Genomic DNA, 14,842 nt, shown 5'->3' with positions numbered 1-14,842 from the left:
ATTCCAGTTCCGTTCCTGTCCATCCCAATACATCCCCGTTCCATGCCAGTACATCCCAGTTTCCTACCAGTTCATCCCCGTACATCCCAATTCCCTCCCGGTTCACTACCACTTCTTTCCCAGTTCCATCCCATTACATCCCAGTTCCGTCCCATTACATCCCAGTACATCCCAGTTCCCTCCCAGTACATCCCAGGTCCCTCCCAGTACATCCCAGGTCCCTCCCAGTACTGGGAGGGAACTGGGATGTACTGGGAGGCACTACAATGTGCTGGGATGCCCTGGGATGTACCGTGGAGGAACTAGGATGTACAGGCTTGTACTGGGTTGTACCGGGTGGAACTGGCAGGGATTTGGGATGTACCAGGATCTACTGGGATGTACTGGGATGTACTGGGAGGTAACTGTTATGTACTGGGAGTGAACTGGGAGGGAACTGGGACGTACTGGTAGGGAACTGGGATGTACTGGGAGGGAACTGGGACGTACTGTGAGGACACTGGGATGTACTGGTATGTACTGGGAGGGAAGTGTTATGTACAGAGGGGAACCGGTGCGTACTGGGATGTACTGGGATGGAACTGTGAAGTACTGGGATGTACTGGGAGTGAACTGGGAGGGAACTGGTATGTGGTAGGATGTACTGGGTGGGAACTGGGATGTACCAGGATGTACTGGGATGTACTGGGAGGGAACTGGGATGTACTGGGAGGGAACTGGTATGTACTGGGAGGGAACTGGGATGTACTGGGACATACTGGCAGGGAACTGGGATGTACTGGGAGGGGATTGGGACGGACTGGGAGGGAACTGGGATGTACTGGGCTGCACTGGTAGGGAACTGGGATGTACTGGGAGGAAACTGGAATGTCCCAGTTGACACCCACTTCCCTCCCAATGCCTCCCAGTATATCCCAGTTTCCTCCCAGTACATCCCAGTAAATCCCAGCTCGCTGCCAGTACATGCCAATACATCGCTGTACATTCCAGTTCTGTTCCTGTACATCCCAATACATCCCCGTTCCATGCCAGTACATCCCAGTTCCCTACCAGTTCATCCCCGTACATCCCAATTCCCTCCCGGTTCACTACCACTTCTTTCCCAGTTCCATCCCATTACATCCCAGTTCCGTCCCATTACATCCCAGTACATCCCAGTTCCCTCCCAGTACATCCCAGGTCCCTCCCAGTACATCCCAGGTCCCTCCCAGTACTGGGAGGGAACTGGGATGTACTGGGAGGCACTACAATGTGCTGGGATGCCCTGGGATGTACCGTGGAGGAACTAGGATGTACAGGCTTGTACTGGGTTGTACCGGGTGGAACTGGCAGGGATTTGGGATGTACCAGGATCTACTGGGATGTACTGGGAGGTAACTGTTATGTACTGGGAAGGAACAGGGAGGGAACTGGGATGTACTGGGAGGGAACTGGGACGTACTGTGAGGACACTGGGATGTACTGGGAGGGAAGTGTTATGTACTGAGGGGAACTGGGACGTACTGGGATGTACTGGGAGGGAACTGTGAAGTACTGGGATGTACTGGGAGTGAACTGGGAGGGAACTGGTATGTAGTAGGATGTACTGGGTGGGAACTGGGATGTACCAGGATGTACTGGGATGTAGTGGGAGGGAACTGGTATGTACTGGGAGGGAACTGGAATGTACTGGGATGTACTGGGAGGGAACTGGGATGTACTGGGAGGAAACTGGAATGTCCCAGTTGACACCCACTTCCCTCCCAGTTTCCTCCCAGTATATCCCAGTTTCCTCCCAGTATATCCCAGTAAATCCCAGTTCGCTCCCAGTACATCCCAATACATCGCCGTACATTCCAGTTCCGTTCCTGTCCATCCCAATACATCCCCGTTCCATGCCAGTACATCCCAGTTTCCTACCAGTTCATCCCCGTACATCCCAATTCCCTCCCGGTTCACTACCACTTCTTTCCCAGTTCCATCCCATTACATCCCAGTTCCGTCCCATTACATCCCAGTACATCCCAGTTCCCTCCCAGTACATCCCAGGTCCCTCCCAGTACATCCCAGGTCCCTCCCAGTACTGGGAGGGAACTGGGATGTACTGGGAGGCACTACAATGTGCTGGGATGCCCTGGGATGTACCGTGGAGGAACTAGGATGTACAGGCTTGTACTGGGTTGTACCGGGTGGAACTGGCAGGGATTTGGGATGTACCAGGATCTACTGGGATGTACTGGGATGTACTGGGAGGTAACTGTTATGTACTGGGAAGGAACTGGGAGGGAACTGTGAGGGAACTGTGAGGGAACTGTGAGTAGGGGGGCGGCCCCCCGGGCCCCAGCCCCTCCCCCCCGCCTGCGGCCAGGCCCCGCGGCCGCCGGCCCCTTCCTCCTCTGCCCGCTCCCGTCGCAGACGGCTCGGTATGTGTCACGAGCGGCAGCCCCGTTCAGCAGCTCTCGGAGGGCGCGCGGCTCTGCCCGGCCGTGACCGGGGCCCGCAGGGGTTTCCCGCTCGCCCCGAGAAGGCGCTGGCCCCGAGCCGGCGCGTCCCGCCCCGCCCCGCCCGGCCCTCGGCGCCCTCGCGAGCTGAGCGCGGCCCGGCCAGCAGGGGGCGCTGGCGCTCACCGGCTGGGCGCGGGGGCGGTCCGGCGCGGGGGCGGGGCCGGTGGGGGCCGTTCCTTCCGGCCGCCCTTTAAGGGCCGCCCCGCGGGGCTCGGGCTTCCGGTGGCGCGTGCGCGTCGGAGCGGGGGCGGGAGCGGTGCGTGTGGAGGCCGAAGGGCCGGTGCGTGTGGCGGCCGGGTCGCGAGGCGTCCCGGTCGCGAGGCGTCCCTGTGCGGTGCCGGGGCTCCTCTGCGGCCCGGCGTGGGAAGCCCGCGGCCGGCGGAGCCTGCTCGGAGCTGGGCGGGGAGCTCCGCGGCGGTCCGGCCGCCGGCAGCCATCCCCTGCGGTGGCCGGCAGCCCCTCGGGACGCCTGGAGGCCTGGCGGTGCCCGAGCCTCGCCTGCGGCAGCCGCCTGAGAGAGCAGCGCGGCCGTGTCCGGGGGCCGGAGAGCGCTGGTGGGTGAGTTCGGGCAGCGGGTGGGTCTCCGTGTGAGGTGAGGCCTGGCGCGGGCCGGGGGGTATCTCCGTGCGGGTCGGGCCGGGGGCGGGGCGGGGGCCGGGCCCCGCAGAGAAGCCCCGGTCGGGCATCGTTCGCTTTTCCACAATGTAGGGCTCTCCCCGGTTATTTTTTGTGTACTGTGTTTTGGGTCACCTGAAAGCCTTTGGCCGGTTACGTTTGGTGCGGGGAGATGGCAGGTCTGGAGCCTGAAAGATCTCTGGTGGGGGGTGGGGGAGGTATTTCTTGCCTTAAAACTCTGAGCCCACCTCGTGTGTCATGTCGTGAGTCTCGTGACTGTGGCAAATGGCTGAGTCGGGCGTTTTCTGATAACTAACTTCTGAACGTGTGCGTGTGTAGGCACGGGGAGATTTGTGCAGTGTGACGGAGCCCCTTGTGCTTCTGTGCTAATGTCTACCTGTTCTAGACCTCCAGAGTTGGAAAGCCTTTGTTTAGTGCCTAGTTGTGCCTGCGTAACAAATGTTTTAGCTGCTGATGGGTTATACCTCTGCTGCGAACTTCTTGCTGGGTGGCTTGATTGTTTCTGGTTGTCCGTGTAAATCTAGGCAGCTATTTTCTGCCCGGTGGTGAAGCCTATCGCTTTGGATAACAAAGGGCAGGAGTGCAATAAAGAAAAAGGTGATTCGTCTGCTGCAGCTCCTTGGAAACAATTCGTTCCTTATTTTCTGCCCTTGGGCAGGCGTTGTGCTTTCCAGATAATGCAGCCTCTCCTGTGCCTGTCCACGCCGTGCATTTTGTCCTGCCCTTGCTTGAAAAGGCTCTCCTTGCCTTCCTCCCCTCTGCTGCAGTTGCCTTAATCTCTCGCTGCTGCTGCTGCTGCTGGAAGAGGGATAAAGGGAGTGTTGTCGATCGGGTTGTTAAAAGCTTTTTCGCGGGCTGTAACGCGCGGGAAAGGGGGGCCGGGGGGGAGGATCAGTTTGCGGGGAAAATGGGAAACCAACATCACCTTCCCCTCCTACGGCGCAGCCCGGCCGCACGGCTCCCCGGGGATGCCCCTGCCCGCGGGTGTACCGTGTGTGCGCCCCCCGCGTGGGGCGGGGGACGACGACACCCCCCCACACACCGTCGGCGGCACTGGGGCAACCCCTGCCCCAGGGCTCCGCGCTCGTACCCGGCTCTCCCCGCTCCGGCACGGCACGGGGCTGGACGCACCGAGAAGACCCCGGAGCGGCTTCTCGCGTCCGGGCGAGAACAGGGCCCGGCCCCGAGCAGCCGAGCGGGCACCGCCGGTAGCTCGGAGGAGCGGGGCCGGCTCGGCTCGAGGCGTCAGAGCGAAAAGGGACGAGAACCGTCCCGGAGCGTCCGGGGGTTGGGGGGGTTGGCGGATGGTCCGGTGGCCGGGTTCGGCTCCGTGCCGGGCCGTGGGGCAGCCGGAGCCGCGCCAGAGCAGGTGAGGAGCCGCATGGCCGGGCGCGCTGTGGGTCGGCGGGTTTGGGCTGTGGGGTCTCCCGGTCCGCGGAGCCCCCGGGGGGGCGGCGGGGTGCGGGCAGCAGCGGCCCCGGGCCGAGCGCTGTCGTGGGTCGGTGGTTGGGTTTTGGGGCCGAGCCCGTGCCCGTCCCCGGGGAGTAGGGGCAGCCCCACCCGGCTCTCGACTGCTCCTCGTCGGGGTCGGGCGGCGGCGGCGGCGACCCCGGCGGGGGCTCCTGCGGTGCCGGGCGGGTCCCCCCTTGCCCGCGAGGCAGGCAGGGACCCCGGCTGCTGCCGCCGCGGTTTGCTGGAGGCGGGCCGGGCCCGGCCCCCTGTGGGGTTGGGGTGCGGGCCCGGCGCTGCCGGGGAAACGAGGCCTGCGAGAGCAGGAAGAAAGCGCTGCCGGGCCGGTGCTGGGGTGCGGGGCCGGGGTGCGGGGCCGGGCCCGCGCAGTTCAGTTCCCAAGGCCTCCCCGACAGTGCCCGCGTGGGCCGTGGGGGTGCAGGGCTGCGGGGTGGCTGCGCTCTCCGCGGCCCTGAGCGTTGCCCGTGGGGACTGCGGAGGGGGCCGGGACGCAGCCAGGTTCAGCTGGTTTGGTCCCTGAGCGTGGAGAGCACAGCTCTTCTGTTCCTGGGCCTTGAGAGCAGGCTCCTGTGGCTGACGCCGGGGCCCTGAAACAGATCGAGTCGTGCGTTTTGAGGGCCTGAGCGAGGGGACTAAGTGGTGTGGTTTTGGGCTGAGGAGCAGAGGTCAAGTGCTGCGCTTTTGGGACTTGAGAACAGGCTCAGCAGCTGGGCTTTTTGGCTCAGAACCGGTCCCAAAGTGAGCTGGTTTGGGGGCCAAAAGCAGAAGCCGGTTTGGCTGCTTGTGGGGGTGGCGTGGGGGCATCGGGGGCTGCAGGGGAAAGCAAGGGTTGGGCAGGGTACGAGGACCCTCCCCGGAGGTGGGGGTCCGGTCACATCGGACCCCGAAGTTCGGGAGGCCGGCATGCACCAGAGCGAACTCGCCACCTGAGGCGGGTCTCTGGAGGAAGGGTGCTTTTTGGATCCAGCGCAGCGCACCCTCTTTGGGTCCAGCTCTTCATTCTGCGCTGCTTAGAAGAGTTATTAACCAATTAATTAAACATACAAACTAAGTCACAACAGCTCTATCGGCTCCATCGTGGTTTGGAGCTCTGAATCGGTTTCATTTGGTGTCTAACACATTTTTTCCCCGAGGAGAGGCTACGTTTCAAGTTAATTAGTTTTCTCACAAGTGTGTCAGTCGATAAAATTGAGTTACGATTATTAAAACCACAAAGGTGACAGGAGTCTCACGGATCGGGTCTATTTCTGAAAATGTATTCATCCCATGCAAATGTCATCGGGATACAGATCATCTGCACTTCATGCTCTGACAAGACAAGATGCTGAGACAGGGATGAGCTCCAAAAGGACTACTGAAAAGAAAAAAAACCCACGCACTTCATGAAGTCATGGGGGGTTTTTTTGTTTGCATTTGGGGGGGCGGGGTGGCTTTAACAAAAGAGTGCAGTGTTGGCTGGCAGCAGCCTGCAGAGCATTTTTGCTGCCTGATCTCTCCTGTTCTTCTCTTCCACTCCTCTTTCAGGGCTGTAATTGTCATTTGGATAGTTTTAGAAGAGCAGTTAAGTTCCTCGCCTGTGTCTCAATGTGCTGGTAATACCAGGAAGGTGAATGCTTGAACCGGTCGGGCGGGTGGGAATAACTTGGCTGCAGGTAGAACTTCTGAGGGAAGACCAGCAAAACCAGGAAGCAAATAGCAAGTTCCCAAAAAATGTGCGGGTGTCAAACACATAAAAGTTTTATTGCCGAATGTTTTGTTTTTGGCAATATGTTCCAAATGCCTATTTTTGGTAAACATAACTTTTCAGGAGATTCAGGGTTGTGTGTGGCAAAACATGTCCCTCTGTTTTTGTGTCCTGCCGCACAAATGGCCGGCGGCAGGGCTCTCGTTCCCCGCTCTCGCTATTGCCACAGCAGGGCTGCGATATTTAGACCTAAGGGATGGGTTTAGGAATGGAAGGAGAGAGAACGCCTGTGTTCTGTAAGGGCTATGAATGCTGACCCTTTGCCTCCGTCTGCCGCTTTTCCTGTGCGGGTGATGAAGCTGTTTTACTTTCCTCTGTTGTTCCTGGTCTAAGTAGTTGCAAGGCTGTCGCCGCTGTGGGTGTGCAATTTGTGTTGCTGTGTTTCTGTGGAGTCCTAGCTACGGCTCGCTTCTAGTGTGGCCAAGCGTCAAGGTAGGGCTTTCAGCTTAAAGCTTCAGAAGCGCTGCGCGCTGAGATGGGTGTAGGTGAAACTGCTGTTGCGCCTGCAGCTGTGCTCGCAGGGATGCTGGGTGGCTCCGCATCAAACCGGCGAGGTGCGCGTGGACCTCCGTCGGGCTGCGCCCTGGGTGCGCGAGCGTGCCGTGTTTTTGCTGTTCCGGCTTGTATGTGCGAGGGCTTAACGTTTGATTTAATGCATTTCCTTTAACGGCAGGCTGTAGTTGGGCTCTAGATGGTATTCCTACGTGGGCGCAGGAGCTGTGGAATGGTTAAGCTGTTGCTGTGCCTCCAGGTGACTTGTTCAGTAACACTGTTTTTCCAGGTGCAGATGGATGAGTCATGCAGGGCAACGGAGGAGAGCCCAGGGGAGCGCTGTAAGAAGGTGAGTCTGTGTGTAGTACTGGAGGGAAGATGTGACTGATGGCTATAGGGCTCCATTATGGGTTTTACTCTTTTTTTTTTTTGTGATCTGAGGGTGCTAAGCGATGAGCCGAGCGTGATGTGGGCCCTGGAGGTGAGTCAGGCAAGGTGACCGGTGCTTGGTGGGCTGGAGTAGGTGTTCTTTTTCAGGTTATTCAGGGTTTTTTCTCCTTCTCTTCACTTTCCCATCCCAATTTGGGGCCGATTCCCTCAAACGGGGACTTCCCCCTGTGGGGCTGCTTATGCAGCCTGGGAGCTGCTGCCTGGGCACAAAAATACCTCAAACCCCTTGACTCTGGGCCTGCAATGAGGGGTGAAAATACAGGAAGAATTCTGGTGGAAAGAAAACAACTTGGGGCTTCTGGGAAAGCCAACTCCAGCTGGATTTGTGCGGCTGGAAAGGAAAAAAAAAAAGGGGGTGGGGGGAAGGAACAACAACCTAAAAGCACCCACCAACCATTCTCATGCACAAAACTGAAAGTGAAAATGACCATTTTTTGTAGGGCAAAAGCACAAAAAATCCCCACAGAACTCAGTAGTTTGGAAAAGCAACCCCAATTATTACATTATGTAAAGAAGGCGGGGGAAAAAAAAAGAAAACCAAACCAAAACCCGATCACAACCCTGATGCCACATGCCTACAAGCAGTTCCTGGGGCTTATTCTGCGGGGGTGGGAACCCAACCTTGTTCCCCAGGTTTGCTGTGCTGCTTCTCCTCCCTCGAGACACTTTGCTGTTTGGTGCAGAGGCAATGAACGGCGCTGCTGGGGCTGCGAGGGGGAAAGGTGCAGAGGAATAGAAGCTCTGTGGATGCAGCCAAGTTACGGTTTCTGGATGGTATTAATCGAGAAGAGTAATTCAGATAATGCTGCTGCCCAGCGACCAGAATTGGGTACTGAGCCCGGGAGCCGTGCACGCGCGGTGGCGTCCCTGTGATCCCCATTGCTCTCTCCGCAGGTAACAGCCCTGCGATGCTGCAGTGCCTGCGAGGTGATGCCGCCGTGCTCGTTGCTGCTTCCTGGTAAGGAAAGGCCTCCTCTGCTCTTGCTGCAGCGTGGTGGTGTGTCGGACACGATTCCCTGTGTCGGGTGAGGCCTAGGGCTGCCGGCGAGGTGAGCGAGCCCCTTTGGTGGGTGCAGGGGTATCTCCTTGTGTGCCTGTACTACTGGGGCTGGTGGGATGGGAAGCTTCAAATGACCCGCCGAGGCAGGCTTCTGGTATGCTAAAGGCGAGCGGGTGAGGGCAGCCCTAGGAGTTACCCGGGAGCTGATAGAAGGGAAGAGGGAAAGGAGGAGGAGGATGATGACCTTTTCCCCCTGCAGCTTCTGGGTGCAGAAGATGGCCGACTCCCCAGCTCACCAGAGCTCCCCCTCAGCCTCCCCTGGCCCCCCTTGCCCCGTGCGCCTGCCCCCAGCTCCAGCACGGGCGAGCTAGGCTATGTGCCTAGGAAGCCTCATCTGGTAAGAGCTGTAAGACACCCACGTATTCTCTTCAGGTGGAGGATGGCCTAGAGTCTGGAGCTGCAGAAGAGGCAGGGAGGAGAGGAGGGGAAAGAAGCATCTGAACGGCTAAATTGTGCCAGCAGCGCTGAGAGCGAGAGTCGCGGTGAGTCCTGGGCCACTGGGGCCCCGTTGCCTCTCTTGTGCGTCCTGGGCCCTCCCTGTCTCTCCCCCGGCCCCCTCTCTTTCCTTACCTGCTGCAAAATTTACTTTTTTTTTTGCGCCCCCCCCCCCCCCCCCCCCCGCACCTTCTTTCTCCATCTCGCTCTGAGTGGCTCCCTGCCTCCCCGTCTTTTCAGTCCTCCCTCTCTCTGTCCTGTAGCCTGTGGCTCCTTTTTCTTTCTCCGCCTCTCTCTGCCTGGCTCTGGCTCCGTTTTTTTTTTTTTTTATTCCTCCTGCTCTGTCCTGTAGCCTGTCGGTGTTTTGTTGTTCTCTGGCTCTCTTGATCTGACTCCCTGTGTTACCGAAAAACGCGTTAAAATCGGAAACGACTCCTCAACACCAATTTAGTATTAAAGAGCAGGCATTCTTTATTCGCGGCGCCGGATGCACGGGGGATCGCTCCTCCTGGCGTGCGTACCTCACGCACCTTTCCCGTACAATTTGTAGATCAATGTTTTACGTATTCATACATATTCATTATTGTCCTGTCTGCTGATTGGTACAAACTTGCTCGTTCCGTATGTAAATCGCTGCGCAGGCTCGGTTGTCCTCTTCCGTTGTTCTCTTCTGTTACTTGGGTCGGTGGTGGTCTGTGAGTCGGTGGTCGCGATCTCCCCCTGCCGGAATTACCTTTTACCTTCTTGGCTCCTAATCTTGGCAGTCTTGGCTAGTTTTCTCAGTCCGCTAAGCGAAACCGCGTTTTGTCATCCTTTTCTGACAGAAGCACGTTGTCTGTTCTGCTGACATTAACGATCGCCTAGGCACTAAAATGCAGATCGACAGGTGCGCTGATTGGTACGCTCCATGTTCCCGTAATGGAACACCGTCTCTGGTTGATTTCATCACTTTGGTTACATTTCCCCTGTTTGGAAGTTCTGAAATAATAATTTTCTCAATACTTCCATCCTAGATCAATAACATTCCACTATGTCAGTTTAGTGTTTGCTTCATGTTCTGAAATTTTTCACTTGATTGTGGTCTCCAGGGTGTATGCAGGTCCCATTTTCTACCCAAAATTTTATTAATTTGTTGAAGTACCTCTGCAAAAAAATGTGGTGCTCTATCAGAGGATGTTCCCGTTGGCACTCTAAATCTTGGTATTATTTCTTTCAGCAACGTTTTAACTACTACTCTAGCTTTGTCGGTGCAGCACGAGAAAGCTTCTGGCCATCTAGAAAATTTGTCAATCAGCACTGACAAATACTGCTCTATCTATTTTGTCTGGGTAACTCAGAGAACTTAATTTGCTAATAATTTCCGGGAGAATTTTTTGTTTTGTTACTCCTAAAGGTTGTTTCCTTTGGTTCAGGGGATTATTTCTAGGACAGATTGGACACTTAGCTACTATGGGTTTAACTATTCTTGTCGTGCCTACACACGCTACAGATGTTTTTAAACTCAAAACCGTAGCGCCTACACCCTAATGTGTTTGCTCATGGTTTTCTTTTGCAAGTTCTGTCATAACTTGTGGGGTGGTTGTTGTTATTACTTGTTTTTCTGGTGTTACCTACCATCTCTCTGTGTTTTGTGATGCTTCCAATTGTTCTGCTAATTGCTCATCCAATTTATTATATCTCGGTTTCAACTTTGGAATTCTGATCTGTTTTACTGGTACTAGTGCAAGGATACCTTGCTCTGCAGTCCTCTTTGCAGCTTTATCGGTCAGTCGTTTGCTTATGTTTACAGCCGTCTGGCCAAATTGATGAGCTTTGCAACGCTTTACCGCCACTTCTTTTGGTTTCTGCACGTCTTCCGGAAGTTGGAGAATTTCTTCTTTATGCTGTATTGATGATTCTTGGGCTGATGGCAGTCCTTTCTCCTTCCCAATAGCTCCATGATCGTGGATCACACCAAATGCACGTTTGGAATCAGTCTAGATATTTATCCTTTGTCCTTCTGCCATTCGCAGAGCTCGCTTCAATGCTACCAATGCTGCTTTCTGTGCTGAGGTGTTTGCAGGCAGCACCCCTGACTCCATTCCCTCGGCGGCGATAACGACAGCATATCCGGCCATTCGCTTCTCTTCTCGCCCAGAGCTTCTTCCATCTGTAAACAACTCCAGATCAGGATTTTCCCAGAGGTTTGTGTCTCAGGTCTGGTCTGCTGGAATAGACTTGTTCAATAGTTAGCAAGCGATCGTGTTCTAAATTGTCCGTAAGGTTTTCTGTTGTTAAAAACATAGCAGGATTCAGTATAGCAGTAGTCTTCGATTCCACATCGTCTTGTTCTAACAGAACAACTTGATATTTCAACATTCTGCTAAGGGATAGCCAACGACCCCCCTTTTGTTCTAAAACAGTCACCGCTATGTGCGGGACATATACTGTCATCTTCTGTCCCATTGTTAACTTTGGGGCTTCCCGGATCGGCAGCGCTGTTGTTGCTACTGCCCGTAAACACCTAGGCCATCTTTTACTCGCGTGGTCAGGTTGTTTGGAGAAGTAGCCCACAGGTCTCTTCCAGGTTCCCAGTCGCTGTGTCAGCACTCCAAGGGCTAAATGTTGTCTTTCGTGGACAAACAACTGAAAAGGTTTAGCGAAATCAGGTAGGCCTAATGCAGGGGCCATCATCGAGGCTCTTTTCAGTTCTTTGAATGCCGTTTGGCATCCGGGCGTCCAGGTTAAATATTTATCCTTTTGAGTCTTTCAATGCCTCAAATAATGGTTTTACATACAGTCTATAGTTCAGAATCCAGAGCTGATGCTATTTCATTGTTTTCAGAAAAGCTCTCAGTTCCTTCGGGCTGCTAGGTTCGGGAATTTGACAAATAGTTTCTTTCTTTTCACTTTCTAATTGTCTTTGTCTTTGAGATATTTCAAATCCTAAATAAATGGCTGCTTCTTTTCCTATTTGGGTTTTGTTTCTGGAAACTCCGCATCTTCCTTGGCCCAGAAAATTTAAAAATTTCAAAACATTTTTCTTTACTTTGTGCCGCTATCAGAATGTCATCCGCATTCTGTAACAAGATGCCTCTCCCTGGGTTCTGTTTTTTCTATATCTCTAATTTTTGTTTGCCAGCTGAGTCTCAAGTATCGTAGGACTATTTTTAAATCCTTGTGGAAGTACGGTCCATGGTAGCTGTGTCTTTCATTCTGTGGTGGGGCTTTCCCATTCCAAAGCAAATAGGCTTTGACTTTTTATGCCTGGAGGTATGCAAAAGAAGGCGTCCTTCAAATCTAGTACAGTAAACCGTTTATGCTCCTCCTTTAAAAGAGGTCAGTAAAGCGTATGGATTAGCTACTACCGGATGTATATCTTGGACCACCTGATTTATAGCCCTTAAATCGTGAACTAGCTAATACTCTTTGCCTCTAGATTTCTTTACTGGCGACACAGGAGTACTATATTCTGATTCATATTCCACTAAAAGCTCATATTCTGAAAAATTTTATAATTAACTTCTGTAATCCTTTTCGAGCCTCTCGCTTAATAGGGTATTGTTTTTGTCTTACGGGCTTGGCTCCAGGCTTTAAGGTTACTTTTACCGGCTCTGCCCACTTAGATCGCTCCGGAGCTCCGCTCGCTCAAACCAAAGGAATTACTACGTTTTCCACTTCCTCGGGAACCTGCTCCTCCCTGGAGGAATCCTGTAACATAAACGCTCTCGCCTCTGTGGCTTTTGATTCTGGTATTAGTGATTTAACCTCTCCATCTTTAAAAGTTACTTGAGCATCTAATTGACCTAATAGATCTCGTCATAACAGAGGCAGTGGACATTCAGGCATATGCAGAAACTGGTGAGTTGCCCATTGCTTCTCCAATTTAAACTTTAATGGCTCTGAGAGGGGCTAATTTTTCTTTGCCCTGTTGCGCTAGCAACATCTACTGATTTATGATCAAATTTCTCTTCACGTGTATTCAATACCAAATAAGTGGCTCCCGTATCTACCAAAAATTCTATTTCTTCATTCCGTAGCTTCAGTGTAACCAGGTGTTCAGCTAGGGTTGATTCCCCTGGTCTCCTTCATGCCAAGCTACTTCAAGCATTTAACCCAGATCTCTGGATTCAGGTTGTTCTAGTTTCTGAAGGTTGTTTTCTCTCCCCCCGCCCCCATCTGGGGCTGATTGTCTTATGAATATAGAGACCAGCTGAATTGCTTTTTCTGGTTTTTCTGGGTTCAAATGAGTATATTTTCTGGTGGTCACCTTCAGTCTTTCCATAAAGGCTGAAGGGGACTCACTTAATTCTTGTCTCACTTCATAAATTTTGACCAATTTATTGCTTTTGGCATTGCTTGTCTTACTCCAAATAAAATCTCTCTCTGACATCTAGTCAACATTCCCCTGGGTCCTGGCTGATTAGGGTCCCACTCGGGATTTGTAGATGGAAAATTCTTATTCATTGTTCTCTGTAAATTCCCGTTAGCATGTGCTCCCTGCACCTGCCTTCTGGCTGTATTCCATACTATTTTCTTGTCAGTTTCATCAAGCGAAGTATCCAGTATCACAAGTAGAGCAACACTCTTTCAAGTTCTCACCACGTTTTCCTCTTTTCAGAAACATTGCCGTAGAATCTTGTGGACATACCTCACGCTGTTTCTGCTGCTCGGGATGATTCCACGGTGTAAAGAACAAATCAACATATGCCACTTCTTCCCATTTGCCTTCCCTTTTTACAAAACAACATTAATTGCAAGATGGTACGATATTGCAATGTCTCGTGTTCTGGCCATTTGTGCCCACCTTCCAATTGATACGTTGGCCACCAATGATTGCAATATTCAATTAATGGTTTCCGAGTTAGTGGGTCACCGCCCCCGACGTCTTTCCAGTGCTTCAAAATACATCGCAAAGGTGTTCTCTGTGGGATAGGTTTCCTACTCAGTAATGCTCCCGTCTCCCAGTCGACTAGTAGTTGTGATAGTGCACTATCACAAATACTAGTCAGAGGGACTCCAACCCCCGTTAGAGGTCTCACTGGAAATCTGCCACTGGGATCTGTAGCCCCCTGCTAGATATCCCTGGAGACTTCAACCCCCTGTTGAAGACTCCCCTACCCTCGGGTCCCGCTCCACAGGCTTTCGCCTAGCAGAGACTTACCAACCGAGGCACCTCTTGGCCCCGACCCTGCGTGGCTTTCGCCGCGCCTTACGGGCAGGCCTGTGGGACTCAAACCCGCTATCCTATCCTATGTGGGAAACTAACCCCACGTATTATTCTACCTAAGTTTCTTCTTCAAAGAATGCCTTGTTTACCTCAATCCAGGGGATCTTGCTCAGAATTCTCTGGCCCGGGGATCGGAAGCTCTCCCGGAGAATTCCTCGGGGCCGGCTGCAGGTCCCACGATCCCACGGATCCGTCGAGATTCAAAAGCAGGTTCCCACCTGGGGTGCGAAAACTGTTACCGAAAAACGCGTTAAAATCGGAAACGACTCCTCAACACCAATTTAGTATTAAAGAGCAGGCATTCTATATTCACGGCGCCGGATGCACGGGGGATCGCTCCTCCTGGCGTGCGTACCTCACGCACCTTTCCTGTACAATTTGTAGATGAAAATTTTACATACTCATACATAGTCATTATTGTCTTGTCTAGCGATGGGTACAAACTTGCTCGTTCCGTATGTCAATCACTGCGCAGGCTCGGTTGTCCTCTTCCGTTGTTCTCTTCTGAGTAGGTGGTGTTACTTGGGTCGGTGGTGGTCTGTGAGTCGGTGGTCGCGATCTCCCCCTGCCGGAATTACCTTTTAGCTTCTCGGCTCTTACTCTTGGCAGTCTTGGCTAGTTTTCTCAGTCCGCTAAGCGAAACTGCGTTTTGTCATCCTTTTCTTACAGAAGCATGTTGTCTGTTGTTCTGCTGACATTAACGATCGCCTAGGCACTAAAATGCAGATCGACAGGTGCGCTGATTGGTACGCTCCATGTTCCCGTAATGGAACACCGTCTCTGGTTGGTTGATTTCATCGCTTTGGTTACACCTGTTCCTGTTGTTCAGTTTCTTCTTTTTTGGCTTTGTGTGATTCTCTCTG

This window comes from Phalacrocorax aristotelis, chromosome 28, assembly GCF_949628215.1.
Source record: "Phalacrocorax aristotelis chromosome 28, bGulAri2.1, whole genome shotgun sequence".
NCBI lineage: Eukaryota > Metazoa > Chordata > Aves > Suliformes > Phalacrocoracidae > Phalacrocorax > Phalacrocorax aristotelis.
Note: the sequence above shows the minus strand (reverse complement) of the source record.